The sequence below is a fragment of the Astyanax mexicanus genome, chromosome 1, assembly GCF_023375975.1.
Source record: "Astyanax mexicanus isolate ESR-SI-001 chromosome 1, AstMex3_surface, whole genome shotgun sequence".
Taxonomy (NCBI): domain Eukaryota; kingdom Metazoa; phylum Chordata; class Actinopteri; order Characiformes; family Acestrorhamphidae; genus Astyanax; species Astyanax mexicanus.
In genome coordinates, this window is record NC_064408.1 from 121807812 (window position 1) to 121821700 (window position 13889).

A 13889-nucleotide genomic window follows, 5' to 3' on the forward strand; every position below is an offset into this window, starting at 1 on the left:
TAAATGTACTGTATTCTCCCGTGTTGCCATCACCAGGAAAGTAAGACAAATGTGGAGCTTAGAGCTTTCAGCTTTCTCAAACCGTGATTTCCTTTCCTGTAGAAACTCTAGAAACTCTAAATGGGGTCACACTTTGCGTAAAATGTTCAAAAGTATATGGGGAAACAAGTATTTTAGAAGTATATTTAATTACATTAAACTAAAAATGTACGTCATAGTAGTCTGTTTATTTAAAATACACTATATTGTACTTTTTAAAAATTTGACGAAAGCATAATATTAATGTATTTTTAATATATTTTAAGTAAGTACAAAAATATATTAGTATATGTACAGCATACTTAGTGTATATTTATAGTATATATTTTTCTTACCAAGGATTAATAATTCAGACTCACTCTAAAATTACTCAAGACTGTGACTCAGACTGACTCTAGAGCCCTATTTTAGGGATCTTGATTTAAAGCATCAATGTGTCTTTGCTATCGTAACGATGGGAAAAGTACAGCTTGCACGGCTTTACTGCGTTAAATGTACTGTGTTCTCCTGTGTGGCTATCACCAGGAAAGTAAGATGACTGTGAAGCTTAGAGCTTTCAGATGTTCTCAAACCATAATTTCCTTCACTGTAGAAACTCTAGAAACTATAAGTGGGGTCCCACAAGGCTGTACACTAGGGTCTATTCTGTTGTGGCTCATATACAGTATTAATAAATCTGCTGACTAATTGAAAACCACTGAGTGCATTTCTGTGCTGATGCCAAATGATTGATTCTTGCGATGAAAAACATATATTAAATATTACAGAATGACTTTAATTCAGACAGAAATCCTTCTGGGAAGCCGGTGTAGATTAAAGCTTTTAAATAAAATAAAACAAACTGATAATTAAACTCTGTTTTTTTAGGTGAATAAACCAGGCTGTACATTAGGGAGCAGAAAGCAAATTGTCTAGTTCAGCTTCTATATGAAAACCAGCCCCAAACCCAATCTAATCCAAGTTCTATTACAGCTCCAGATGCGTTATTAGAGGAGTGAGTCAGTGCCTCAGACACGAGTCACACTCACTCGATTGCTGTAAGGATTTGATTAAAAAAAAATCACCCCACCTGATCTTCACCTCCCCATCTCATCCTCAACTCATCCATAACTTATCCCCACCTCCCCAACTCATCCTTAATTCATCTTCACCTCCCCATCTCATCCTCAACTCATCCATAACTTATCCCCACCTCATCCTTAATTCATCTTCACCTCCCCATCTCATCCTCAACTCATGCCCAACTCATCACCACCTCACCAACTCGTCCCTGCATCCCTAACTCATCCCCACCTCCCCAATTCTTCCCTAACTCTGCAACTCACCCACAACTTACCAACAGATCCCCAACTCCCAAACTTATCCTCAACTCATCCCCAACTCATCCTTACCTCCCCAAATCATTCCCAACTTTTACAACTCATCCGCACCTCCTCAACTCATCCTCAACTCATGCCCAACTCATCACCACCTCACCAACTCGTCCCTGCTTCCCTAACTCATCCCCACCTCCCCAATTCTTCCCTAACTCTCCAGCTCATCCCCAACTTCCCAAGTCATCCCCACCTTTCCAACTCATCCCCAGCTCACCCACAACTTCCCAACAGATCCCCAACTCCCAAACTTATCCTCAACTCATTCCCAACTCATTACTACCTCCCCAACTCATCCACCCCCCCCAGGTCATTCCTAACTTAACAACTCATCCTTACCTCCCCAAATCATTCCCAACTTTTACAGCTCATCCCCACCTCCCCAACTCATCCTCAGCTCAGCCCTACCTCCCCAACTTATCCCTAACTTCACAAAACCCATCCCACCTCCCAAACTTATCCTCAACTTATCCCCACCTCCCCAACTCATTTTAACTTCACTATTCTTCCCCACTGCCCCAACTCATCGCCAACTCCCTACTTCTTCCTTAACTTCACAACTTATCCCACCCTCTAAACCTACCAATACTTCCCCACATCATCCCCAAGTCCCCTCCACATCCCTAATGTCACAACTCATCCCACCTCTCCAACTTATCCTTAACACACCACCTCCCCAACTCATCCTCAACTCTGCCCCACATCCCCAACTCATCCTCAGCTCTGCCCCAACTCATCCTCAAGTCATCCCAACTCATCCTTAACTCATCCCAACCTCCCCGCATCATCCCCAAGATCCCAATTCGCCCCCTCAGCCTCAACTCATCCAAAAATTCCCAACTCATCCCCAACTTATGCCCAAATTCCCAACTCATCCCCACCTCCCCAACTTATCCCTAACTTTCCAACCCCTGCCCAACTCATCCCCAAATCATCCTCAACTCATCCCCACCTTCCCAAAACCTTTTAAGGGCTCCATACTCGAATGTAGCCGTTAAATGTACGGCAGTGAAAGAAAGGTTTAATGATGTTATTAGTGCCTCTAATAGAATTTCTGTCCTCATACAGAAATCGGTCACAGGTAGACAGCAGGGCTTCTTTTGAAGCAGGAAGTGAAATAGAGTTTTTCAGTAGATGAATAAGCCGTGAGAGGAGAAATCAAATCCTACAGAACACCTTCATAATGATTTAAGTGAAGACTGTCGCCGTTACTCTCTGAAAGCTCTTTAGTCTTTTCTACCTCACTTCTCCTGCTGACCCCAGTACTGTACACACTGTGTGTTAGTGGACTAGCTATAGACAGTTACTGGAGAAAAAGATGTCTGTTCTAATAAATAATAATAAAAAAAGCTTTTATATTTCCTATTGTTCTGCCTCAAGTTTAGACCTTGTAGATTTTAAATCTTTAGTATAAGGTCATAAACTGATGCCAACCGTCAAGAGACAACAGTATATAAAGTAATCATGAAGTGTTAACGCTTCAGTTTCTGAATCGGTTTCTCTGATTTTGCTATTTATAGGTTTATGTTTGAGTAAAATGAACATTTTTGTTTTATTCTATAAACTACAGACGACATTTCTCCCAAATTACAAATAAAATATATTGTCATTTAGAGCATTTATTTACAGAAAATGAGAAATAGCTGAAATAACAAAAAAAGATGAAGAGCTTTCAGACCTCAAATAATGCAAAGAATTTGATATTTCATATTCATATTCAAGTTTTAAGAGTTCAGAAATCAATATTTGGTGGAATAACCCTAGTGGTTTTTAATCACAGTTTTCATGCATCTTGTCATCATGTTCTCCTCCACCAGTCTTACACACTGCTTTTGGATAACTTTATGCTTTACACTCCTGGTGCAAAAATTCAAGCAGTTCAGTTTGGTGGTTTGATGGCTTGGGATCATCCATCTTCCTCTTGATTATATTCCAGAAAAATCAAAGAAACGTATCGTTTTTAAGTGCTCTTTTTTTTTCTTAATTTTACAGAGCTGTATATTTATACAGTACGAGTCAAAAGTTTGGACACACCTTCTCATTCAATATGTTTTTTTTTATCCTGCATAGTAAATGAATAGTGAAGTGATTCAGACTATGCAGGAATAAGGAATCATGTAGTAACTTAAAATTGTTTAAAACAAACCAAAATACTGTGATTAACTTGTCCTGTACAACAGAGGAAACTCTTGCTCTCCCTTTCCTAAAGCTGGTCCTGATGAGTGCCAGTTTCTCCATCGTCACATTTTTGATGCTCATTTTGCGGGGACTGCACTTGAGGATACTTTCTTGAAAGTTCTTGAAATTCTTCTTTTCTGGATGACGACCTTCATTTCTTCTTAAAGTAGTTTTTCTTTACTTAGTTGAGTAGTTATTGCCCTAATAGTGTGTTTTTTTTTGGAGACTGTGGTCCCAGCTACATTGAGATCATTAAGCAGCTCCTCACGTGTAGTTCTTGGCTGATTTTAAGCCTTTCTCATGATCAGTGAGACTCCACGAGGTGATATCTTGCATGGAGCTCCAGGTCTGAGTCGACTGACAGTATTGTTGTACTTTTTCCATTTCCGAATAATTGCACCAACAGTTGTCACCTTCTCGTCCAGCTTCTTACTTTTTTTGGTTTTGTAGCCCGTTCCAGCCTTGTGTAGGACAATACTTTTGTCCCTGACATCCTTAGACAGCTCTTTTAGGGAACTTTTAGGGTTTTTAGGGAATCAAATACTTATTTCCCTCAATGAAATGCAAATTATTACTTTTTTTTTTTAAATCTCGTTTAATTTTCTAGATTTTCTTCTTCTTTGATATTTCATCTCTCACTTTTAAAATGAAGATACCATAAAAACCATGTGGCACATCAAATACATTTTTCTTTCACTCTACAACATGTTGACTAAATACAGTGCCTTGCAAAAGTATTTTTTTTTTAACCTTTTGACACATTTCGGGCTTCAGACATAAAGATACGATATTGTCCTTTTTTTGTGAAGAATCAACAACACAAGTGAAACAAAATTTATTGGATATTTTATACTTTTTTTAGAAATAAAATCTGAAAAGTGGGGTGTGCAATATTATTCAGCCCCTTTACTTTCAGTGCAGCAACCTCACTCGAGAAGTAATCCAGCCAAGAGGCCCATGATCACTCTGGATGAACTGCAGAGATCTACAGCTGAGGTGTGAGACTCTGTCCATAGGACAACAATCAGTCGTACACTCCACAAGTAATCTGGCCTCATGGTTTATTTCTGCTTTTCTTCAGCAGGGACATGGTTAGGGGAAGATGGTTAAAATTGATGGGAAGATGGATGGAGCCAAATACAGGATCATTCTGGAAGAAAACCCGTCGGAGTCCGAAAAGACCTGAGACTGGAGTGGAGATTTACCTTCCAACAAGACGATGATCCAAAACATAAAGCAAAATCTACAATGGAACGGTTCACAAATAAATGTATCCAGGTGTTAGAATGGCCAAGTCAAAGTCCAGACCTGAATCCAAGGATTAACGCAAGGGGGCCAAATAATATTGAACGCCCCACTTTTCAGTTGTTTATAAATAATAATAAAAAAAAATTAAAACATCCAATCAATTTCATTCCACTTCACGATTGTGTCCCACTTGTTGTTGGTTCTTAACAAAAAATTATAATTTCATATTTTTATGTTTGAAGCCTGAAATGTGGCAAAAGTTTGAAAAGTACAAGGGAGCCGAATACTTCAGCAAGGCACTATTATATCATATATGTTTAGTATTAATCTAAAACACTGAATTCAAGGTGTGTAAAAACTTTTGATTAGTACTATATTACTAAAATGAGTCTGAAAAAAAAAAGTTTACTTTAATAAAATAATAATCATGCAGTGTTTGCTCTCTTGCTGGTGTGCACAACAAATTAATTACTTAAATTAAAAAAAAAATCAATTATCAGTAATTTAAGACTAAAACAAGCTCATTGCTTATTGCATTACTTATATTATATTAGCTGTTTTCTTATTTAATGCTTATATGAATATTAATAACTTATATAACAGAGTCGGGGCGTAATTTGCCACCACAGTGACCCAGGAGTCTGCAGATCTGCTTCATTAATCATATTAACTAATAAAAAATATGCTTTATTATTTCAATCTCCTGCTGCTACTGTAACACGTCACCTGAAACAATCCCCCCCATCATTAATATGGTTTTATTTACATATTTATTGGGTTAGCAGGGCGTTAATGAGTTTCAAATCCCAGTTGGAAACGTATGCATACACAACGATTTGACTCTTTCCCTTTTGATCAACAAGCTGACTTCCTGTCTAATTATCTGTCAAAGATCTGTTTAAGGCCGTGTGATGGAGATGCAGATGAAGCTAAATCCTGTTTAATTAAAGATTTCATTTACATTCAGCCTTTTCCTCCAGAGCTTCCACACGGGGACCAATCAGATGGAAGAACCAGAGAGCCTGAACCATCCAGCTCTTTATAATGGAACGCTCTGAAAACCCTTATTCCTAAAGACTGAATAAACCATTAACAAAGCAGTATTCATCCATTTATACAGATTTATTCAGTTTTTGCTTTTTTATCATACTTCCATTTTTCAGATTATCAAACAAACTTAATATCAGACAAATATAACATGAGTTAATATTAAATAAGCACTTTTTAAATGATGATTTTGTTTATTTAAGGGAAAAAAAAAAACTATCCAAACCAACATGGTCCTATGTGAAAAATTATGTAAAAAAATATATTATTGTGATTAATCACACTTTGTAAACATTTTACATTAAGTGTTGACTAACTAACACGAATTAATGCAAAAAAAAAGAGCATTTATTAAGATAACAACTTTCAGACCTCAAATAATGCAGTCTCTTCAAATAATAATAATAATATTACAATAGCTTCAAAAATGTATTTGCAGTACTTGGTTTTAATATTAAACAAATATAACCTGAGTAAATATATAAAAACACTTTTTAAATGATGATTTCATTTATTTAAGGGGGAAAAAACTATCCAAACCAACATGGACATAGGTGAATAATAGTAATAAAATTAAAACTTTACATTAATGTTGATTAAATAACACTGATTCATGCATTATTTACCACATAAACAACACATGAGGTAATACATTAGGTATTGTTAATTAAACACAGATTTACAACATTAATTAATGTTATTTTTACATGAACTAATGCATTTGTTAAATAAATCATACACTTTAATTAATAATGTTAACTAATGTTTTTTTTTTCTTTATTTGTTTCCCTCTCTCTCTCCTGTTTGTGCGGTGAAGTGGGAGGGGCCTAATAAGTAATAAATAATAAAGTATTATTAGTCCACCGAAGAGGGGGGGTGCTGGTGGTGGAGGTGGTGGTGGGCCAAAAATAAATAATAAAAATAATAAAAAGAGCATTTATTTGCATAAATTTAAAAATGGCTGAAAAAAACAGAAAAAGGAACAGCTTTTAGACCTCAAATAAATAATGCGAAGAAAACTAGTTCATATTCATAAAGTTTTAAGAGTTCAGAAATCAATATTTGGTGGAGTAACCCTGATTTTTAATCACAGTTTTCATGCATCTTGGCATCATGTTCTTCTCCACCAGTTTTACACACTGCTTTTGGATAACTTTATATGCTTTACACTCCTGGAGCAAAAATTCAAGCAGTTCAATAGAGGCCACCACGCCATATAAATACATTTTCTTGTTTTGATAAAACTTGCCATTTTCAGTTAAAATCCATCGCTAACTAAAAACCATGTGTTTCATCAGAAAGCTGTAAACCAGCCCGAGTTCCACTGAAGTGAAGGTAATTTGACTTGTTTAAATTCGGCCGCAGAAGCTGAGCGTGAGCACGAGTGTGTGACATTTACATCGAGGCCTGGATCCATTTGCACTGCGAGCGCTTTCTTCTTTTCAGGAGCTGCGAAATGTGATAGACTGACAGAGAGAAAGAGAGAGAAAGAGATAGAACAAGAGAGAGAGAGAGAAAGAGATAGAGTGAGAGAGATAGAAGGTCCTGGCAGGATGAGAAATCCACAGGGAGGACGAGCAGAGGCAGCCAGACAGAAGAAAGTAGTAGAAAATGAAACTCGCGGAGCTGGCGGGGACGCACCTGACATGACCTTTAGCAAATGGATTTTTGGACACTTTCCCTTTTCTTCCACTTCTTCCCTCCGTCCCTCAGAATGGAAGTGTAATTATTGTGATGCTGACGCATTGCATCACACCCTCGCACCTTTTTATTATCTCTCTTTTTTTCCTCTCTCTCTCTCCCTCTCTCTCTTCTCCAGCGCCTACACACACAAACGGTTAGCGCGCCGCATGCTAATTCCATCCCTTTGCCCCTACAAAGCCCCCGGCTCTGGCTTTTTCTGATCTGGGTGATTAAATCCGTGCTCAGGGTCGGAGGTGCGGGGGCGAGCTGAATTATGCAGCGCTGTCCGAGAGCTCGCGAGCGCTCATATCAGGCTAATGAACAGAAAACCAGGACTTCTAACCGTATGAACACAGTAGGAGGCGACAAGTCGGTCATGTCATACAGTAGATACTAGAGTTTAAATGTCTCCTTCCGCTAAAATCCACTTTTTCTTGTTCTTTTTATTCTGAAATACAATAGATCTCTCTGAGTTGTTTATGATGGTGCACTCAGAAAAGCGAGTCAATCAGGAAAGCATCATGTCTACGTCAACCCATGAATTAGTATATTAGTATTCATGGCCCCGCCCACCTCGGCGTACCACTGTACTAAGCAGGGCTTTGTTACACATGTTGTAATGTAACATATGACATTGCAAAGACTGTTATTAGTGTAAAAATTTCTTTATTTTAAAAAGTTTCTAACTGTTGTTCGTCTCGTATATTGCATATGTTTGCATGTATGAATATTCATAAGCAAGAGCCGAAAACCGAAAAATCATTTCTTCCCCTACTCGTACACAGGACTAAAGCAGTGTTATACTGGATCACCGGAGCACTTTTTTTTCACAAAAAAAAACTGCTCACAGGGCATTGATTCATTCATTTATACTAGACATTTTATAAAAAAAAAGTTAAATTAATGAAAAAACAATAGATTAAGACCTTTAAAATACTTCTGTAGAAGCTAAAGTATCAACTCAAGCTTTGTACTTTTTACTCTTTAAGTAAAAGTATAAAAGTACTGGTTTAAAATAAAGCCATTAAGAACAAAAGCTTAGGCCACGCCCACAGAGTCCTATAGTGCATATATAGAGAATATACCATAGACAGACATCAACAGTCAGCTGTTCATTGCTATCTTGGCACCTGCCCAGTGCAGCAGTGCACAAACCCAACTTTTACATCAACAATAAACAGAACGAACGAGCGTAAACTAAGAGATCACTATCCTCTGCTGAGAAGCGCTGGACACTTTTAGTTTGCTGCGCCATTAAAATAGTAATCTGCCAAAGTCAGAGCTCACCTGGTTCTTAAAGGGAATGATGAGCACGTGACACGCTGATTGGTTTATTTCACGTTATTCCCAAAATAAACCACACCAATGATTAATTAAAATAATTAGTATATGCCTTTTTCTCGTTTTGAACCAAACCAGATATACTTTTCCTGTCGTTACGATAGCAAAGACAAACTAAAATGCCCCTAAATCAAATTGCACGGTGCACAAAGCAAATCCTTGCCCAGGAAGTTCATAAGTGTGTATAACTCTTTATAAGATGGGGAGTATTGAAGCATCTTGGCCTGTATAGGTATTTTTCACAGATCACTAGCCATTTGCCGCTAAAGTGCTAAGCTAGGCTAGGCTAGGCTAAGCTAGGCTAAGCTAGGCTAAGCTAGGCAGAGGTTGAACTCCTCCAGACTGGCTTTGCTTTGAGTTCCATTAAACAGACGCTCTTTAAGTGGGCTGTCCAGTAAAAAGAGCCCGTCTCGGACGGCGTTTAGGACTCGGACAGGGCAGCGGTCCAGCAGCAGAGCGGAGAAGATCAGCCGTGTGCTGAATAAGAAAGAGAGGATAATTAGCGTCGGAGGAATTTTACTGACCTACTGCTTCAATCAAACAGCATAAATCATACATCATACTGCTGCTGCTGCACAAGGGCATAATGGGAAAGAAGGTAGATGATGTCCTGACATGCTGGACTGCTGTGGAATGGATTACATACAGTATAAAAAATATTATTAAAATTGTTATATTTATATATAATAATCCCATAGACACATCATCTAGATATATGTAGATATAAGTTAACACATGACACATGAAATATATGTAATAAATATGAATATGAATATGTACCTACAGTATAAAAAGCTTTTATTAAACTCTAGTATCTACAGTATACTTCTACCTACTGAGTAATGAATGGAGATACTTTCACACCTTCCTCTTATATATGGCAGTATATTGGTTAGAAGTATCTGCCGTATATTACAATATTAATCTATATTCACTGCACTCTGTACCTCTCTCTCGTCCTCACACTCTCTCTCTCTTTCTCTCCCTTTTGCTATGTACCTCTCTCATTCTCACTCTCTTTCACGCTGCATCACTCTCTCTTTCTCTCCCTTTCACTCTGTATCTCTCTCTTTTTCTCACACTCTCTCGTTTTCTCCCTTTCACTCTGTATCTCTTTCTGTCTCTCACGCTGTCGCTCTCTTTCTATCTCTCTTTTCTTCATTTCGCTCTGCATCTCTCTCTCATTCTCACACTCTCTCTTTTTCTCCCTTTCACTCTGTATCTCTCTCTCTTTCTCTCCCTTTCACTCTGTATCTCTCTCTTTTTCTCACACTCTCTCTTTCTCTCCCTTTCACTCTGTATCTCTTTCTGTCTCTCACACTGTCGCTCTCTTTCTATCTCTCTCTCTTTTCTCCCTTTCGCTCTGTATCTCTCTCTCTTTCTAACGCTCTTGCTCTCTCATTCTGTCTTTCTGTCTCTCGCTATTTCTCTCTCTCTCTGTCTCTCCCTTTCGCTCTGTAGCTCTCTCTTTTTCTCACACTCTCTTTCTCTCCCTTTCACTCTGTACGTCTCTCTCACATTCTCACTCTCTCTTTATTTCTCTCCTTTTCACTCTGTACCTCTCTCATTCTCACACTCTCTCTCTTTCTCTCCCTTTCACTCTGTATCTCTCTCTCATTCTCACACTCTCTCTTTCTCTCCCTTTCACTCTGTATCTCTTTCTGTCTCTCACGCTGTCGCTCTCTTTCTATCTCTCTCTCTTTTCTCCATTTTGCTCTGTACCTCTCTTTCATTCTCACACTCTCTCTCTCTTTCGCTCTGTATCTCTCTCTCTTTCTAACCCTCTTGCTCTCTCATTCTCTGTCTTTCGCTATTTCTCTCTCTCTCTGTCTCTCCCTTTCACTCTGTATCTCTCTCTTTCTCTTCCTTTCGCCGCTCTCTTTCTGTCTCTCTCTTTTCTCCATTTCGCTCTGTACCGCTCTCTCATTCTCACACTCTCTCTCTCTTTCTCTCCCTTTCGCTCTGTATGTCTCTCTCTCTCTCATGCTCTTGCTCTCTCATTCTCTCTCATTCAGTCTTTCTGTCTCTCGCTATTTCTCTCTCTCTCTGTCTCTCCCCCTTTCACTCTGTATCTCTCCCTTTCGCTGTCGCTCTCTTTCTATCTCTCTCTTCTACATTTCGCTCTGTACCACTCTCTCATTCTCACACTCTCTCTTTCTCTTCCTTTCGCTCTGTATCTCTCCCTCTCTCTCTCACACACACTTTCTCTGTTTCTCCATCACTCACTTTTGCTTTTGCTCTCGCTGTCTCTCTCATGCTCTTGCGCTCTCTCTCTCTCCCTCCCTCTATCACTCTCTCAGACTCTCTGTCACACTCGCTCTCTTTTACTATCCCCCTAGCTCTCTCTCTCTCTCTCTCTTTCTCTCGTTCCGCAGTTCCACCTCTGTTGACTAATAATGAAACTCCGGTATGAATTATTCAGCCGGCGGGGAGGTGCACCTCCTGCCCTACTTAGCATTTGCTTTGCTGACACCTGCTGGTACATCAATAACAAAGGCAATTAGAGCCCAAAGCCTGAAGGACAGAACCCCGGCAGAACCAGAGAGCGGATCCAGACCCGCCGCCCCTCCGTCTTTCCCTCCGTTTATCCTCCTTTACTTCATCCCTCTCTCTGGCAGAGCGTCAGGGACGTCGCTAAGGCCTGAGACACTTTGTACGGCCCACCGCCGCCCCCTTTCTGCTGCTATCTGATTAGCTCTGAGAGAGAGAGAGAGAGAGAGAGAGCTGCACTCGTTTCCCCCGTAGCCGAGCTGTTACCTCAGGCATGCCCTGAATCCTAACACTCCTCCTCTTCCTCCTGCTGCTGCAACACCAACCGCACACCTCCTCACCTCACACTCCATCTGCACCACTGCACTAAAACCCCCACAGCAAACCGTCACTTAGCATTTAGCGCTACGCTATCAGGAGCACTAGCAGTCAGAGACTAACTGCTAAGCTCCTGTTACATTTCAGTGTCAGGGTTTAGTGTTGAAATCTGATACTGAAAAATGCTAATATGTGCCGTATTTTCTGTATTTACAGTATTTTCCCAAAAATCATCAGTGTTATAACAGTTCTTATAATCCGGTGCTCCTTATGTAGCACTAGCTCTTTCACCATTCAGAGGTGAGTATATTGGACTGTAGTCTGCATGTTTACTGTGTTAAAACAAGCTATTTAGGATGAACTGCTAGCTAATAAGCCCTGGCTTACCAGAACACTCAGGGTTTCTCAGTGTAGCGCTGTCTGGCAGCATTTACTAGCGCTCACGGCAGCTAATGCTAGCACTTAGCTGTCTAAGCTTACTGTAAATAAACAGAAGCGCTTTACTCATCCAAATAAACAGTTTTCAGGAGAGAAATCTGTGTAGAATAACATCCAGCACTCTTTTAAATTTAAAAGAAATGTTCTCTTTTAAGAATTACCGTTTTGTTGACTTATTTTAGCTTTACTTACCACCTCCGCTGTACCTATATGAATGGTATACTGAAGGACTGCAGTTAACTGAACCTTTAGCAAGCAATCTCAGGTACCCTCTGCCTTGTTATCACAGCTGCACATGGACCACTGACATGAATGAGAACACTCAAATGTTTAACTAATTAAAATTCCTGTAATAAAATCACATGGCTGAAGTAGCTTAGCTAACCTGTTCAGGAGAAATGTAGCCATCGATTTATTCATACTTTTTTACGTTTGGTGGTCCGTTTTTTACTCTCAGCTCAAATTTTAAAAGTGCTATTTAAAAATAAAAAAAAACACAAAATAAGAAAAGGTGCTTTGGGAGGGGCAGAGGGTGATGTATGGGTTTAGGGGCGAGGCAGGAGGAAGAGCTGACTGGGCCTATTGTATTGTATTGTGCCTCTGATAGTAGTGAGATACACAGATGGTTGGACGACAGCAGGGGGGCGGTACCAAAGTACACAGACACATCAACTACGCCTATATTAGCACAGTTGAACCTGAGTGGGCGCTACAGAGGTGGAAGTGACCACAATAAAAGTGTTTTTTTTTTAAGGTTAGAAAATGTTAATACAGATTTTAAAGCAGGACTGCTTTATTACTTTAAAGGAACACATTTCAGCTATTAATAAAAAAAAATACGGTTTTAGGTTTTAGTGGCTTTTTAATATCCTTGATTTTAGAGTGTTCTGTGGTCATGGTGGTTCTAAATCAAATCATTCGCTTTGCTAAAAAAAACTTTTTTAAGCGTTTTTTTTAAAAGCACGCTTGTAATAAAGAATACTCCAATCTTAGCAACGTTGAGTCAACAGTTAATTTCAGGCTGTTTCTGTACAGATTAGCAGAAGTGGCGTGGGCGAGTGACACCGCGGCGCCATCCTCGGATCCCCCTGGCACCCACTGTGAGTGTAGGAATCGCCCATCGGGTGCCATGTTCCTCCCTCAGGTCCTCAGAAAAAAAAGAGTCTTGTACTTCCTTTCCACAATTAGCGCAGAAACTGTTCCCCTCACGACCCCTGACAACTCCCCCCCAGCACGAGCTAAACGCTAACGCTAATGCTAACTCCGCGCTGGGGGACGTGGGAAGGGGGCCTTTGAAGATTACTGTACGCCTGTGGAGAGCGAGGAAAAAAAAAAAAAAAGAAATATGAATTGGGATAGCCCTGATAAAAAGACCCTACAGTATTACACCCCTACCCTTCTTAAGCTCCCCCCCACCCCCCTGAGGGGTAAAATAAAAAAAATAAAAAAAAAAACGCTTCACCCCACAAAAGAAAAGAAGATTCCACCACAGACTGCAGCGATAACACGGCTAATAAAACCCTGTGGGACTTTTTTCTTTTACCGCAGATTAAAAGACAGCCGAGCGCCGAGCCTCTCAGAGCGTCTCGGAACATAAAGCCGCCACTAGCCTCCGCTAACGAAGTGCTAAATATCCGAGGTTATAAAGCCGAGGGTACGCCAGGTTGTAGGCCAGAGCACTCAAGCATAAACAAGAGCGTGATCACGCTAATCAAAGCTAGCACCTGCCCTCTC